At 35.3% G+C, this 15,778-nt stretch overlaps 1 protein-coding gene across 5 annotated transcripts in view; it reads left to right on the top strand.

Annotated features, from left to right (window-relative positions):
* Window positions 1-15,778, top strand: part of LOC144449898 (talin-1-like) — a 209,060-nt gene that overhangs the window by 18,404 nt on the left and 174,878 nt on the right. For all 5 annotated transcript variants that reach the window (XM_078140446.1, XM_078140447.1, XM_078140443.1 and 2 more), the window contains exon 2: window positions 10,792-10,888. The gene's annotated coding sequence lies outside the window, so the exon portion shown is untranslated. The remainder of the gene's footprint in view (window positions 1-10,791; window positions 10,889-15,778) is intronic.

Below are 15,778 nucleotides of genomic sequence, written 5' to 3'. Positions count from 1 at the left end.
TGAGAACCAGGGACTGAAACCCTGGCCTTTAAATGATAAGATAACACTAATGTGAGAACCAGGGACTGAAACCCTGGCCTTTAAACTACATGGATTCTATGGGAAAATGAAATATTGTTGATTTTTGGAAAAATGAAATATACATATATTATTATATATATGTATTGCTGATTTTCATGAAAACAAGCTGATAAACCCCAAAATGTTGATTACTATTTCAAAAGGAGCATGAGAAAGCTTGTATTTGACAAAGTTTGTAGATATTATTAAGAATGTTGATTTTCTGGGTATATTGATCCCCACGGTACAAATGTAGATTCCAGCAGAGTAATGAGTCTAGATTTACTACTTAGGACAGTTTATCTAACTTATTACAAATAGTAGTGAATTAAATTACAACAGAGTATTTCTACTATTACGGCAATCAAGATAGATTAGGTAGAATTAATGATGACTAGCTATCACTGCTCATTAACACAATAGACCTTCACGGCACTGAAGGAGAGTATTAAGATTCCTGAGAGAGAGATTTCGTATTACGCAAAAGATAGATAGATACATGTAGTTGGCATGAACAGTGCAGTGTCAGTAGGCAGGAGGTCAAACAATGTACTTGTAAATGTATACAGTATATGTAGTGTATTGAGAATGAGAGACTCAAACCCAGGAGGGTGGTACAGGACCAAACATTACATACCAAAACAACAACAAAATATTAATAACAGGGACGTGGAGTGCAAAAAACCACAACAATATGGAATGCAAACTATCACATCAATATCAAATGCAAAACAGTGACAGCAGTGTAAGATGCAAAAAAGAAGAGCACACATTATGACCTCAATGTGGGGCACAAAAAAGACAGCAGTTAGGCATGTACAAAACGACCACAACAGGAGGTGCAAACAACGACAGTAATGTTCAGCTCAAAATAATAGCAGCAATGTGGATCACAATTAACGATAACAATATGATTATGAATATGAGGTGCAAACAATGACAGTAACAACTTACTAATATGGAGCTCAAAACAACGACAACATTATGGTTCACAAAGAATGAAAAATTCAATCTTAGTGAGACTAAGAAGGGACAAATTCTGATCTTTAATGAGAAAGGCAGGTTTATGTACTAGATAAGAACCTAAGAATGATTCACAGGAAAGTGTTTAAATTTTACATGTGATGTAGTTTGATATTCACCGAGTGTTTGCAAGCTAAGTAGGTGCACACACACACACTGTACAACGATTTTTCACATTTAGTGTTACTGTCACTGACTGTGATGTTTGTTGATGAGATCACATGTTGTCAGCATGGGGATTCATACTTAGTAGTGACAATTTCTACTCACAGTCAAATAATTTCTTGAAAACAAATCCCATTAGCCCATTGTAGTACACTTCTGATGTCAGCAAAAATTTTGGATTCACTCCTAAGAAATTTGTTGACGCAGTGAGTAGAATTTTTCATTCCTGAGGTCATACAGTCTTGTCATGACTGACTCTGATGTTTGTTGATGGGGTCATGTATCATATATGACAGTGAGATTCTAGATACAAACTGTTGTGTTTTATGAGTCTATCAAATACACATGTTGTGCAATAATTCATTCCTAGTTCTATGATAGATGTACATGTGTTATGAAAGTAATTAATTTATCTACAGTCACAGTACAGACTTAATCATTGGTGGTTGCACTTTTTGCATTAATCTCTCTACAGTCACAGTACAGACTTAATCATTGGTGGTTGCACTTTTTGCATTAATCTCTCTACAGTCACAGTACAGACTTAATCATTGGTGGTTGCACTTTTTGCATTAATCTCTCTACAGTCACAGTACAGACTTAATCATTGGTGGTTGCACTTTTTGCATTAATCTCTCTACAGTCACAGTACAGACTTAATCATTGGTGGTTGCACTTTTTGCATTAATCTCTCTACAGTCACAGTACAGACTTAATCATTGGTGGTTGCACTTTATGCATTAATTTCTCTACAGTCACAGTACAGACTTGATCATTGGTGGTTGCACTTTTTGCATTAATCTCTCCACAGTCACAGTACAGACTTGATCATTGGTGGTTGCACTTTTTGCATTAATCTCTCTACAGTCACAGTACAGACTTAATCATTGGTGGTTGCACTTTATGCATTAATCTCTCTACAGTCACAGTACAGACTTAATCATTGGTGGTTGCACTTTTTGCATTAATCTCTCTACAGTCACAGTACAGACTTAATCATTGGTGGTTGCACTTTATGCATTAATTTATCTACAGTCACAGTACAGACTTAATCATTGGTGGTTGCACTTTTTGCATTAATCTCTCTACAGTCACAGTACAGACTTAATCATTGGTGGTTGCACTTTATGCATTAATTTCTCTACAGTCACAGTACAGACTTGATCATTGGTGGTTGCACTTTTTGCATTAATCTCTCTACAGTCACAGTACAGACTTAATCATTGGTGGTTGCACTTTTTGCATTAATCTCTCTACAGTCACAGTACAGACTTAATCATTGGTGGTTGCACTTTTTGCATTAATCTCTCTATAGTCACAGTACAGACTTGATCATTGGTGGTTGCACTTTTTGCATTAATTTCTCTACAGTCACAGTACAGACTTAATCATTGGTGGTTGCACTTTTTGCATTAATCTCTCTACAGTCACAGTACAGACTTAATCATTGGTGGTTGCACTTTTTGCATTAATCTCTCTATAGTCACAGTACAGACTTGATCATTGGTGGTTGCACTTTTTGCATTAATTTCTCTACAGTCACAGTACAGACTTAATCATTGGTGGTTGCACTTTTTGCATTAATCTCTCTACAGTCACAGTACAGACTTAATCATTGGTGGTTGCACTTTTTGCATTAATCTCTCTACAGTCACAGTACAGACTTAATCATTGGTGGTTGCACTTTTTACATTAATCTCTCTACAGTCACAGTACAGACTTAATCATCGGTGGTTGCACTTTTTGCATTAATCTCTCTACAGTCACAGTACAGACTTAATCATTGGTGGTTGCACTTTTTGCATTAATTTCTCTACAGTCACAGTACAGACTTGATCATTGGTGGTTGCACTTTTTGCATTAATCTCTCCACAGTCACAGTACAGACTTGATCATTGGTGGTTGCACTTTTTGCATTAATCTCTCTACAGTCACAGTACAGACTTAATCATTGGTGGTTGCACTTTTTGCATTAATTTATCTACAGTCACAGTACAGACTTAATCATTGGTGGTTGCACTTTTTGCATTAATCTCTCTACAGTCACAGTACAGGCTTAATCATTGGTGGTTGCACTTTATGCATTAATCTCTCTACAGTCACAGTACAGACGTAATCATTGGTGGTTGCAATTTTTGCATTAATCTCTCTACAGTCACAGTACAGACGTAATCATTGGTGGTTGCACTTTTTGCATTAATCTCTCTACAGTCACAGTACAGACTTAATCATTGGTGGTTGCACTTTTTGCATTAATTTCTCTACAGTCACAGTACAGACTTAATCATTGGTGGTTGCACTTTTTGCATTAATCTCTCTACAGTCACAGTACAGACTTGATCATCGGTGGTTGCACTTTTTGCATTAATTTATCTACAGTCACAGTACAGACTTAATCATTGGTGGTTGCACTTTTTGCATTAATTTCTCTACAGTCACAGTACAGACTTGATCATCGGTGGTTGCACTTTTTGCATTAATTTATCTACAGTCACAGTACAGACTTAATCATTGGGGGTTGCACTTTATGCATTAATCTCTCTACAGTCACAGTACAGACTTGATCATCGGTGGTTGCACTTTTTGCATTAATTTATCTACAGTCACAGTACAGACGTAATCATTGGTGGTTGCACTTTATGCATTAATCTCTCTACAGTCACAGTACAGACTTAATCATTGGTGGTTGCACTTTTTGCATTAATCTCTCTACAGTCACAGTACAGACTTGATCATCGGTGGTTGCACTTTTTGCATAGATACATTACATTCAAAGGAAGTTACTAACAATAAAAATATGTTTCTCTTTCGGTTTGGAAGTAAATGTTATGTTTATCTTTGTTCTAAACATTTTAGCAACTGTCATTAATATTTTTGTGATTAACCATGGTTTGTAGTAACCATGGTGACAAAGGGAGGAAGAAGAGAGAGGAAGAAGGGGAGAAAGAGAGAGACAGACAGACAGAGACATAGACAGACAGACAGACACAGACAGACGGAGACATAGACAGACATACAGACATCGACAGACAGACAGAAAACAACTATAGTGTCTAAAGCACAGAACATTAGACAATACAACCTAGATTTTGAGGTTATAATGTAAATGTATCTATGGAATATTCTCATTCTCACCACTTCATAGAAAGCCCTTGTACCTACAAATGTATATCTACGCACTCCTCCATGTCCATCTACTTCCTTACCCTGATATGTATACACACCCCTACATGTACATGTATGTCTACTTTCTAACCCTAGTAATAGCTAACACCCCTTCATCATCTGTACATGTATGTCTACTTTCTAACCCTAGTAATAGCTAACACCCCTATATCATCTGTACGTCCATTGATCCATAACACCACAGACTGTAAGTCTTAAAGTAGTTGTGAATTGACTACTAATTACTGTCTTTGTCACAGTATAAGATGTACAGCTGGTATTATTCCAACCCACAGACTGTGAAGAATCTACCATGGCCATATTAATAGTTAGGGTGTCTTTGATAAACAAACACCCATCCATTGAATCCAGGTTATACTATAAGATGACATGTGACCTTGGAGGTCAGATTAGTCTGGAATTTAGTGTTTGTACACATTGGTATAATGAGACTCTGTCTTAATACTAGTAGTTCACATCACTGACTTGTCTGTCTGTGTTCACACCATGGAAGTATAGTACTTCCATGTTCACACGTAGATAGTTTGAAAGGTCAGTCCACTGTACTGGTCTATTTACATGTACAATGTATGTAACCACTTGCTACCCAGGTGAGCTATTAACAGAAAGAATGACTCAATCTTTTTGCAAGTTTCAGGCTAACAGTAGACAGTGGAGGGGAAACACTAGGCGGGGGGCTCAGGTCTCAGGTTAAACACAGTGGAAGGAAACACTAGGGGGGTTTCGATACACAGTTGAGGGGGAACACTAGAGGGGAGGGTTGCATGTAGATACACAGTGGAGGGGAAACACTAGAGGGGTTACATGTGTAAATTAGACATAGCATTGACTTGCATCCTACAGACCTCCCCCTACTGTGTATTGTCTGTATGTATAGCTGTAGGCATAACCCTTGTGGTACAATGGTGCATGGTGGTGATGAGCTGTGAATTTATGGCCACTCTAACTCTAATGTTTTATGAGTACAGTACAGTATCAGGAATGTTTTTAGAGACCTCTCAACTCAAATGTGTCCTTACAATGCTATGTACATTCATCATGAAAGCACTAAGATTCATACATACGTTCTGTTCTTCTACTTTTGATTGAGAAGAGAAATGTTCTGAACAAATCACTTGTCCTTCTTCAGTGTCAAACTGGATCTGACAGAATGATCCAAATTTTGGTGGAGGTGTTGAGTAAACTGGAGGTGTGAAAAGGTTGGCTTCAATATATGTAAATTTAGGTGTGAAAGTACTTGTCTTCAGTTATGTACATCTGACTGTCAATCTTCTGTGATGATGTCACTGCACTGTAGTTTGGTGGAATGTCATATATTCCTACATTGCTATTAAGTGATGGATTGTGTCCTTGGTTACATGTACATTTATATAATATAAGAAGAGTTTTTAGAAACAATTGAGGGCAGGGCAGCTGAAGAACTATTTTCAACAAGGCTAGCACTAGGCTCATATTGGGCTAGCTCACACAAACACAACACAGGCACCACCCCAGTGTTAGCAACTGGAAGTGTTAATATCTGCACCAGCCCTATGTTAACACCAGACTAGCTCAGTGCTAGCACTAGGCTGGCCCTAACATCTCACCAGTACATGTATGTGTTAGCAACTGGAAGGGTTAATGCCTACACTAGTCCTGTGTTAACATCAGACTAGCTCAGTGCTAACACTAGGCTGGCACAACCCTCACCAGTATGTGTTAACAACTGGAAGGGTTAATGCCTACACCAGTCCTATGTTAACACCAGACTAGCAGCTGGTATACTAGTATGAATTAGAAGCTAAAATGGTTATTGTCCACACTAACACTATAGTTAGCAACACAACTGGAAGTGGTTATTCTCCACACTAACACTGTAGCTAGCAAATTAGAAAGATATTTTTCGCTGCACAGTATGATGACTAAATGCTAAGGAATTACACAAAGGCTTAGTCCAATTGTTTCTTTGTTGAAGGAGGACACACTATTTCAATTATCTAATTACAATTTGTGATACAAAGGAGGATTTTGTGAACAATACATATACTAAATATATCTATTGCAGATTAATGTTTGATGTACACGTACCATAGATTTGTAATCACGCTACTGTATACATATACATGTATCTGAAAGAGTTTATGCTTTAATCTTTAAAGCTTCTTCCAAGATGGTCTTATTTCTCAAGGACATGTATTTAATTTCAAGGAGTCTCATTATTATAGTTGAAGTTTGAGTTTGATTGTGTACAAGTAGCTTTAAAGTGTCCTATCTGCCAAAGTTCGTCATCAGTAGTGGTTGATAGCAAAGGCACTCAAGACTCTAAGTCAGTTTTTCCTCTCCTCATTACTACAAGTTAAACCCATTCCGAACCGTTTTACTTTGAACCAGATCGAAACCACCCTCCTTAGGTGGTTTCGAACCAGTTCAACTAAATTGGTTCACAACCGATTTAAGGGCATATGAAGACAAGAGAACTGAATTTGATTCGGGTCGAAACAGGTTCAGAATTTAGATGGGGACAGGGTTAATAAGGGAACAAATACGTACCACTGAGTCCATCTATAAAAGCACTCATCTAAAAAAAGTAAAAGCAAACTTTAGTACTGAATAAAAAATAAGGGAACACATACCCTCTAATACCAGCTATAAACTAATATCTGAAAAAAAGTAAAAACATTTCAAAATCTAAAAGAAAAATAAAACAATCCAAGAACAAAAACTTGAACCAAAAATTCCGTCCAAGAACAGCAAGACAGCCTAATTTCAGACATGATTGTTTCCAATACCACGACCCATGACACTTTGAATACAAAATGTTCCTACATCACTGTTACAACAATGCCACAGTGCTGTAACAGGGCTGTAGACACAGTGTTGTAACATGGCTATAGACAGTGCTGTAGACAGTGCTGTAGACGGTGTGCTATAACAGGGCTGTAGACACAGTGTTGTAACAGGGCTGTAGACACAGTGTTGTAACAGGGCTGTAGACACAGTGTTGTAACAGGGCTGTAGACACAGTGTTGTAACAGGGCTGTAGACAGTGTTGTAACAGGGCTGTAGACAGTGCTGTAGACAGTGTGCTATAACAGGGCTGTAGACACAGCGTTGTAACAGGGCAGTAGACATTTGGTTATGTAGCTCTGCAAGAATCAAGACTATTTAGTCAACCAGCTATGTCTGGTCTCCAATCTGTTTATTTTTTGATCTTAGATAACCATACTAAAGTTATGTAGGTCACACTTGACATTTTTACCCACAATCACACACCAATAAATCAGTCACACATACATAGTTGTCACTAACTATTGTTCAGCTCACTTTATGGAACTAATGACTTCCTCCCTCATGTCAAAGGTCACTTGTTGTTGAACCAATCATTTCCTCTTTTAGGTCAAAGGTCAACCTCTTAACAACACCTGTACAATCACAACACTTTGCTGGTACTTTGTATGGTTACAGGTGTTGCCATAGTAACTGTCTAGGATAGTAAATTTGTAATGACAGCATGTCACACAAGATATGGTTTGGATGTACTTGGTCAAATGGCCTTGCAGTCTTGGTCTAAATAAAGCCAAAATATTTTGTTGTGGATTAAAATTATCATAACTTAGTTTACTTGTAAATAATGTTTTCTTCCATGAATGTGTACGCAATTGTAACAATTTTTTGGATTAGGCCTTATTTTAAACCTAGTAATTTTCACCTGATTTTAAGACTTCATTTTGCTTATTTCGCTGGAAAACATATTAAAACAGAAAAGTAGTGACTAAAATGCCTTCTTGTATATGAACACAATGTACCATGCAGTCTGGTAATTAGTAAAAATAAGTAGTGGCTAAGATGCCTTTATACATGAACACAATGTACCAGTCTGGTAATTAGTGAAAATAAGTAGTGACTAAAATGCCTTCTTGTACATGAACACAATGTACCATGCAGTCTGGTAATTAGTAAAAATAAGTAGTGACTAAAATGCCTTCTTGTACATGAACACAATGTACCAGTCTGGTAATTAGTAAAAATAAGTAGTGACTAAAATGCCTTCTTATACATGAACACAATGTACCAGTCTGGTAATTAGTAAAAATAAGTAGTGACTAAAATGCCTTCTTATACATGAACACAATGTACCAGTCTGGTAATTAGTAAAAATAAGTAGTGACTAAAATGCCTTTGTACATGAACACAATGTACCAGTCTGGTAATTAGTAAAAATAAGTAGTGACTAAAATGCCTTTGTACATGAACACAATGTACCAGTCTGGTAATTAGTAAAAATAAGTAGTGACTAAAATGCCTTTGTACATGAACACAATGTACCAGTCTGGTAATTAGTAAAAATAAGTAGTGACTAAAATGCCTTTGTACATGAACACAATGTACCAGTCTGGTAATTAGTAAAAATAAGTAGTGACTAAAATGCCTTCTTGTACATGAACACAATGTACCAGTCTGGTAATTAGTAAAAATAAGTAGTGACTAAAATACCTTCTTGTACATGAACACAATGTACCAGTCTGGTAATTAGTAAAAATAAGTAGTGACTAAAATACCTTCTTGTACATGAACACAATGTACCAGCCTGGTAATTAGTAAAAATAAGTAGTGACTAAAATGCCTTTGTACATGAACACAATGTACCAGTCTGGTAATTAGTAAAAATAAGTAGTGACTAAAATGCCTTTGTACATGAACACAATGTACCAGTCTGGTAATTAGTAAAAATAAGTAGTGACTAAAATGTACATGAACATAATGTACCATGCAGTCTGGTAATTAGTAAAAATAAGTAGTGACTAAAATGCCTTCTTATACATGAACACAATGTACCAGTCTGGTAATTAGTAAAAATAAGTAGTGACTAAAATGCCTTCTTATACATGAACACAATGTACCAGTCTGGCAATTAGTAAAAATAAGTAGTGACTAAAATTGTACATGAACACAATGTACCAGTCTGGTAATTAGTAAAAATTAATCTTTAAGAACTAGCTGAAGACTATAAAATCACAACATTTTCTAGTGGTGAAAATATTTTGGTTTGCAGTATCTGGTTCCATGTTATGACTTCAGACACTGAGACAGCAAAAAGTTGTCTCTCAAATTGCATTCCGTTAGTCAAACACAATATGAGACTAGAGTTAACCACAGGAACGCTGAACACATGATATGTATTAACCCCACATAGAATTACGATGTAAAGCGTACAGATTTGACCTTTGACCTCATACAGATTCATTCTACTCACCCATGATGTACGTGTGACCTCTCATCCAAAATTTACTTTCGTAGCCAGATTTAGAAAGTTTGTACTGAATGCACTTTCCTCAGTATGCAAATTAGTATGCAAATTAGAAATTGTACAATTGCAACTCCACATATTTTCCAGAGCCTGCAGATTTGACCCCTAACCCCACATAATTTGACCCCTGACCCCATATATTTATTCTCCTCATCTACAATGTTGATCTTTGACTCTTCACATTTCTGTTTCCATGCCAACAAATTGAACTTTGTATAAACTCCATATAATTTATTTCCTTAGTCTACACATACATGTAGAAATTTGGCCTTTGATCGAGATTTACAATTTGTACATCCCTAGTCAGACGTACATATATATTTTCCGAACATGTTCGCCTTAGCATACAAATGACATTACATTGTAACCCCACACATTTGTTTTCCATGACTACAAACTTGACCTTTTGACCTCACAGATTTACTTCCTTGACTACAAATTTAACCTTTGACCTCACAGATTTACTTCCTTGACTACAAATTTAACCTTTGACCCCACCAGATTTGTTGTTCAATGTTAGACTTGGTGAGGTCTCCCAAGTTTTTTCCATTCTTTGAATAAAATCATTTTGTTTAAAAGCGTTCATTGTACTTCCTCTATATTTTCTATATACAACATAAATTTATGCTTTGATATTTTGAAGAAATTCCAGTTAGTATAGGGTAAAATTTTTGTTAACAATTGTTAAAATTTATGTAATGTTTCTTATGGTGCCCCAGATTTGTATATTTACATAACATATTATTTTCTTGTAATATAAATTGTTCAAATTTTATTAATTTGAAGAAATTTCAGCTGTCATGTGTACTTTAGTTTGTATATTTGCATAGCAAATACATATTGTTATGTCAATTTGCCATACATTGGTATTTTAATATTTCAGCTGTTTGCAGTATACTTTGTGTTTGCTATTTCTGTTCTTAACCTTATTTGTTTGTTTTGTTACCTCCACTGTATATTTGCATAAATGATTTGATTGATATACATGTTTTCCGTCTTTTGATATTTTAATATTTCAGTTGACAATGATTTATTGTAACCCTAGATTTTGTTTATTTTGTTACCCCTAGACTTCAAAATTGTGACGAAGTCCCCCCAGAACACCCAGATTGTGACGAGGTCCCCCAGAATACCCAGATTAACAAGAGTGTATCTTTAATATATGAAGTAAGTTTGATTTAATTCATTACACAATACATCACTCATAATACAAAGTTTGGCAATGGCATGTAGTGTGTTTGTCAAATGAAAGTGTATCCTAATCTAGTGCTATCCAAGACATCAAATCTTAAGATCTAGTCAGGTCAGTCTAGTGCTATCTAAGACATCAAATCTTAAGATTTAGTCACGTTCTAATCGTGGTGTCGAATATCAAAATAAAAGAGATGATTCAATACCATGTGTAGCATCTATATGGTTAAGAAGTGATTCGATACCAACATGTAACGTTTTTGTCAACTGTTAGTGTACCCTAGCCTAGTGCTATCCATGGCATCGAATCTCAAGATCTATTTGGTAGTAAGATTGATGATGACACGTCTTGTGGTAAAAATTGATGATTGGCTACCATGGTTAGCATCTAGACTAAGTTTATCCATGTTGGTGTGTAAAGTTTGTGGCAGTAAAAAGTGTGTACTTTCTGGCCTAAGTACTGGAAGTGAGATCACAGACTTGGAGTTACTGTCAGTACTTGATATGAAGAACAAGGTTGTGTACTTTATTGCACAAATATTGGAATTGAGGTGACTGACATGATGGAGTTACTGGCAGTACTCTCAGAACAAGGTGGATATAAGAAGAAAGAATACAGACTGAGAGAGATCTCTATAATGTAACTAGAGAATGAACTTTTAGCTGATAACTACGTTTGTACAAGTTCATATTATGTTATTAAGTTGTGAACATATCTCCTGATTGATGTAACCACACTCATCAAATGTGTATGTGATTAGATTAGATTAGATTAGATTAGATTAGTTTAGATTAGATTAGTTTAGATTAGATTAGATTAGATTAGATTAGTTTAGATCAGTTTAGATTAGATTAGTTTAGATTAGTTTAGATTAGATTAGATTAGATTAGATTAGATTAGTTTAGATTAGATTAGATTAGATTAGTTTAGATTAGATTAGTTTAGATTAGATTAGATTAGATTAGATTAGTTTAGATCAGTTTAGATTAGATTAGTTTAGATTAGTTTAGATTAGTTTAGATTAGATTAGTTTAGATTAGATTAGTTTAGATCAGTTTAGATTAGATTAGTTTAGATTAGATTAGTTCAGATTAGATTAGATTAGATTAGTTTAGATTAGATTAGATTAGATTAGATTATATTAGATTAGATTAGATTAGATTAGATTAGATTATTTTACTTAATCAACAAGTAGGTGGACATGACAGAATATACAAATTAGATCTAGTAATACCTATATTTCAGTCTTCCTAAACAGTGCCCCCAAGTGTTTGTTAATATGTCCCCTGTATTGTTAATTGGGGTATCCCCTATTGCCAATTCTATACCCCCTATGGCGTTATTACTTAATGATACTTGTATTTTCCCACCACTTTGGAAACAATGTGACAGCCCACTGAGCAATGTCAAGAAACTGTATATCACATTTTAATATTTTAGTTAACTGTTCATGTCTTTCAATTAGGTCATTTATTTTCTGTCATTGCTGACAATGTGACATATTAACTCTTTCTACAACACCAAAATTATCTTTCCCAATCGTCTTTACAACACCATTATTATTATTTTTCCCAATGTCTCCATCTTCTTGAGTCTTGACCTAATGTCTCATGTGACTCATTATCTCAGGATGTGTTTATATCTCTGTCTGTCTGTCTGTCTGTCTGTCTGTCTGTCTGTCTGTCTGTCTGTCTGTCTGTCTGTCTGTCTGTCTGTCTGTCTGTCTGTCTGTCTGTCTGTCTGTCTGTCTGTCTGTCTGTCTGTCTGTCTGTCTGTCTGTCTGTCTGTCTGTCTGTCTTTGTCTGTCTGTCTGTCTGTCTTTGTCTGTCTGTCTGTCTGTCTGTCTGTCTGTCTGTCTGTCTGTCTGTCTGTCTTTGTCTGTCTGTCTGTCTGTCTGTTTGTCTGTGTCTGTCTGTCTGTCTGTCTGTCTGTCTGTCTGTCTGTCTGTCTGTGTCTGTCTGTCTGTCTGTGTCTGTCTGTCTGTCTGTCTGTCTGTCTGTCTGTCTGTCTGTTTTTCTTTCTTTGTTGTTAAGATATAAAAAATACTAATATGAAGTATGAAGTAAATAATAAAATATGGAGTCATTTTTAGATGGAATGTGGAATATGATAGTTTAAAAACACTCATGGAAAAGTCAGAATAGCTATAGCATATATGCTAAGTAAATTAGAATTCATTTTATATTGAATGTGGCATGGTGATCATACAGGCATTGCATGGTGACTGAACGCTCATGGCTTGAATTGAGGAATGACTTTATAGTGTCTTGAAATGATGTATGGTCCCTGGCTAGAATAAACAGCTCCTCTAGGCTCTAGAAAAAAATGTCGTAAAGTTAACATAACAGTTGGTATGCGGAAATGACAGTATGTAATTGAGACTGAAGGTATTCTACATTCAATGTAACTATTGTGATGGATCGGAAAGAAAGAAAAGTTATGTAAAGTTTGTGAAAAGAGATTGTGAAGTATTTGAATGAAAGTGAAGTCATTGACATAAAACTACATGATAGCTTGGTGTCTGGTCTTCATATCAAAATGGTTGACGTTTTGTAATTTGATACACTGTATCTCGTCAGTTTAATGTATTTAGAGGCTATGTTTTCCTATAAACAATCTGAGATACTTAGAAATCTAAGGTCACTCTTGGGTGTTATTGTAATATAAGCAGTGCACAGTACTAGGTTTAACCTCTGTACCACCCTACATGTGTAAGAAAATATAGTGAATGTTTTATCAGATTCTCTTAAACTATTTTCACTTTTGAAGCAGAATTTTGATAGAAAATAGTTATTTAGGAACATTGCCATGTTTTTGCTCCAAAATTAGCTAAATCACTGATAAAAAGTGACAGAAAAATAGCAATATTTGTTAAAATATAAAATGTAGTTATAGACTTAAAGTGTATGTGTCCAGGTTAGTGACATACATAAGTAACAATATGGGGAATGTTTTGTGAAATCTTTTTGTCACTTTGGAACCAAAACTTTGACTAAAATGAATATTTCAAAATATTTCTGTGTTTTAGTCCAAAATGAAAAAGGCAGTCGGTACAAAGTTACAGAAATAGATTTGGTCAAAATATTTGTTCTTTTTTGTTGTAGCCCCTGTCCATGTTACTGAAGACCTATTTGTAAAACTTGTCTGTAAACAAACTATAATTATCAAAACAATATTACGGAAATATATGGTAAACTATGTGCCAGTTATACCTGATGTTCCCCTTTCTGTTACCATGGTTCCTGAACCTTATTCCCCTTTCTGTTACCAAGTTCCTCAACCGCTTTCTGTTACCATGGTTCCTGAACCTCAGCATAAGAACATACAAGGATCTACACTAAGTTGTTACCATGGTTCCTGAACCTCAGTGTAACAAAATACAACTACACTAAGTTGTTACCATGGTTCCTGAACCTCAGCATAACAACATACAAGTATCTACACTAAGTTAACACTGTTCTACTTGTATGCCCTCATGTGGCAGTAGTAAACTTGTTTCATGAGGGTAAATTTACTGTAAGCTCCAAGACACTGTATGTAATGTAGAATAAATTAGTAGTTACTCTATATAGTCATTGAGTGTCACTTTGTGATAATTAATTCACTAATGAATTTAAACAGTCTCTGATGATTTGACAAATATAACTACTAATAAGTACTGTAAGCAGTCTCCAATGATTTGCCGTTAATTGAAAGTCTTAGGGCAAATGATGTACACTTATTTCATGTTTTAATTATAAAGTACATAGGCTTATTTATTGATTGCAAATCAGTCTTGCATTTTAATGTCATGGTTTATTGAAAATTTTAATTTGCCACCAAATGTTCTTCCCAGAACCGTTTCATATTGTCTTGACACACCATGGTATAATTTTTTGATATAATTGAATAAAATATTTCTTACGGGTTTAATTGTATAGTACATAATGTTTTTAAGCACAAGTCAATCTTGCTTTTTAAAATGATGGTTTATTGATAAATATCAATTTATTGTGTTTTCCTAAATATTATTTATCATTAGTGGGTACGATGGTGTAATTTTTTAAAGGATAGTTGATATACATTGCACTTTTACATTTTTATTTAATTATTGCAAAGTTCATAAACCGATTTATTACAAATCAGTCATGCATTTCAAAGAGATGGCTTATAGAAAATGTAATTTTTCACCAATGTTCTCCTTGGAACCATTTCATGTTGCCGCGACGATGGTGTAATTTATAGAATATAATTGATATAAAGACACACATTTACTTTCAGTTTTAAAATACAGTATGTAGTCGGCCTATTGATCACAAATCAGTCATGCTTTTCAAAGTCATGGTTCATTGAAAATTTTAATTTCTTGCCAGTGTTGTTCTTGGAAGCAATTGATGTCGCCGTCACCATGGTGTAATTTATTACTAATTACGTAATTAATATAATACATTATATTGATATTCAGTACACAGGTCTATTGATCATAAATCAGTCATGCATTTAAAAGTGATATTAATTTCTTACAAATGTTTTCATAAAATTATTTCATCCTGGTTACCATGGGGTAATTTTGTGAAGATAATTTGGTATACAATCTGTTTTTAGTTTTCTTTTTAATTATTCTATTGTATACTATTATATACATGTTCACTTGGCTAAAAATGACAACCAAATGTAGAAGTTAAATTGAAGCCCTGGGCTGTGTGGATGGTGGCGGGGGTGGGGGGATGGGGTAGGGTTGGAGGTATGGATGGGGTGAGGATAGGGAGATGGGGTAGGGTTGGGGGTGTGGATGGGGATGGGGTATGATTGGGGTAGGGTTGGGGGTATGGATGGGGTGAGGATAGGGGATGGGGTAGGTATGGATGGGGTGAGGATAGGGGATG

This window comes from Glandiceps talaboti, chromosome 19 (assembly GCF_964340395.1).
Source record: "Glandiceps talaboti chromosome 19, keGlaTala1.1, whole genome shotgun sequence".
NCBI classification, from domain to species: Eukaryota; Metazoa; Hemichordata; class Enteropneusta; family Spengelidae; genus Glandiceps; species Glandiceps talaboti.
This window is presented reverse-complemented; position numbering and strand designations above follow the sequence as displayed.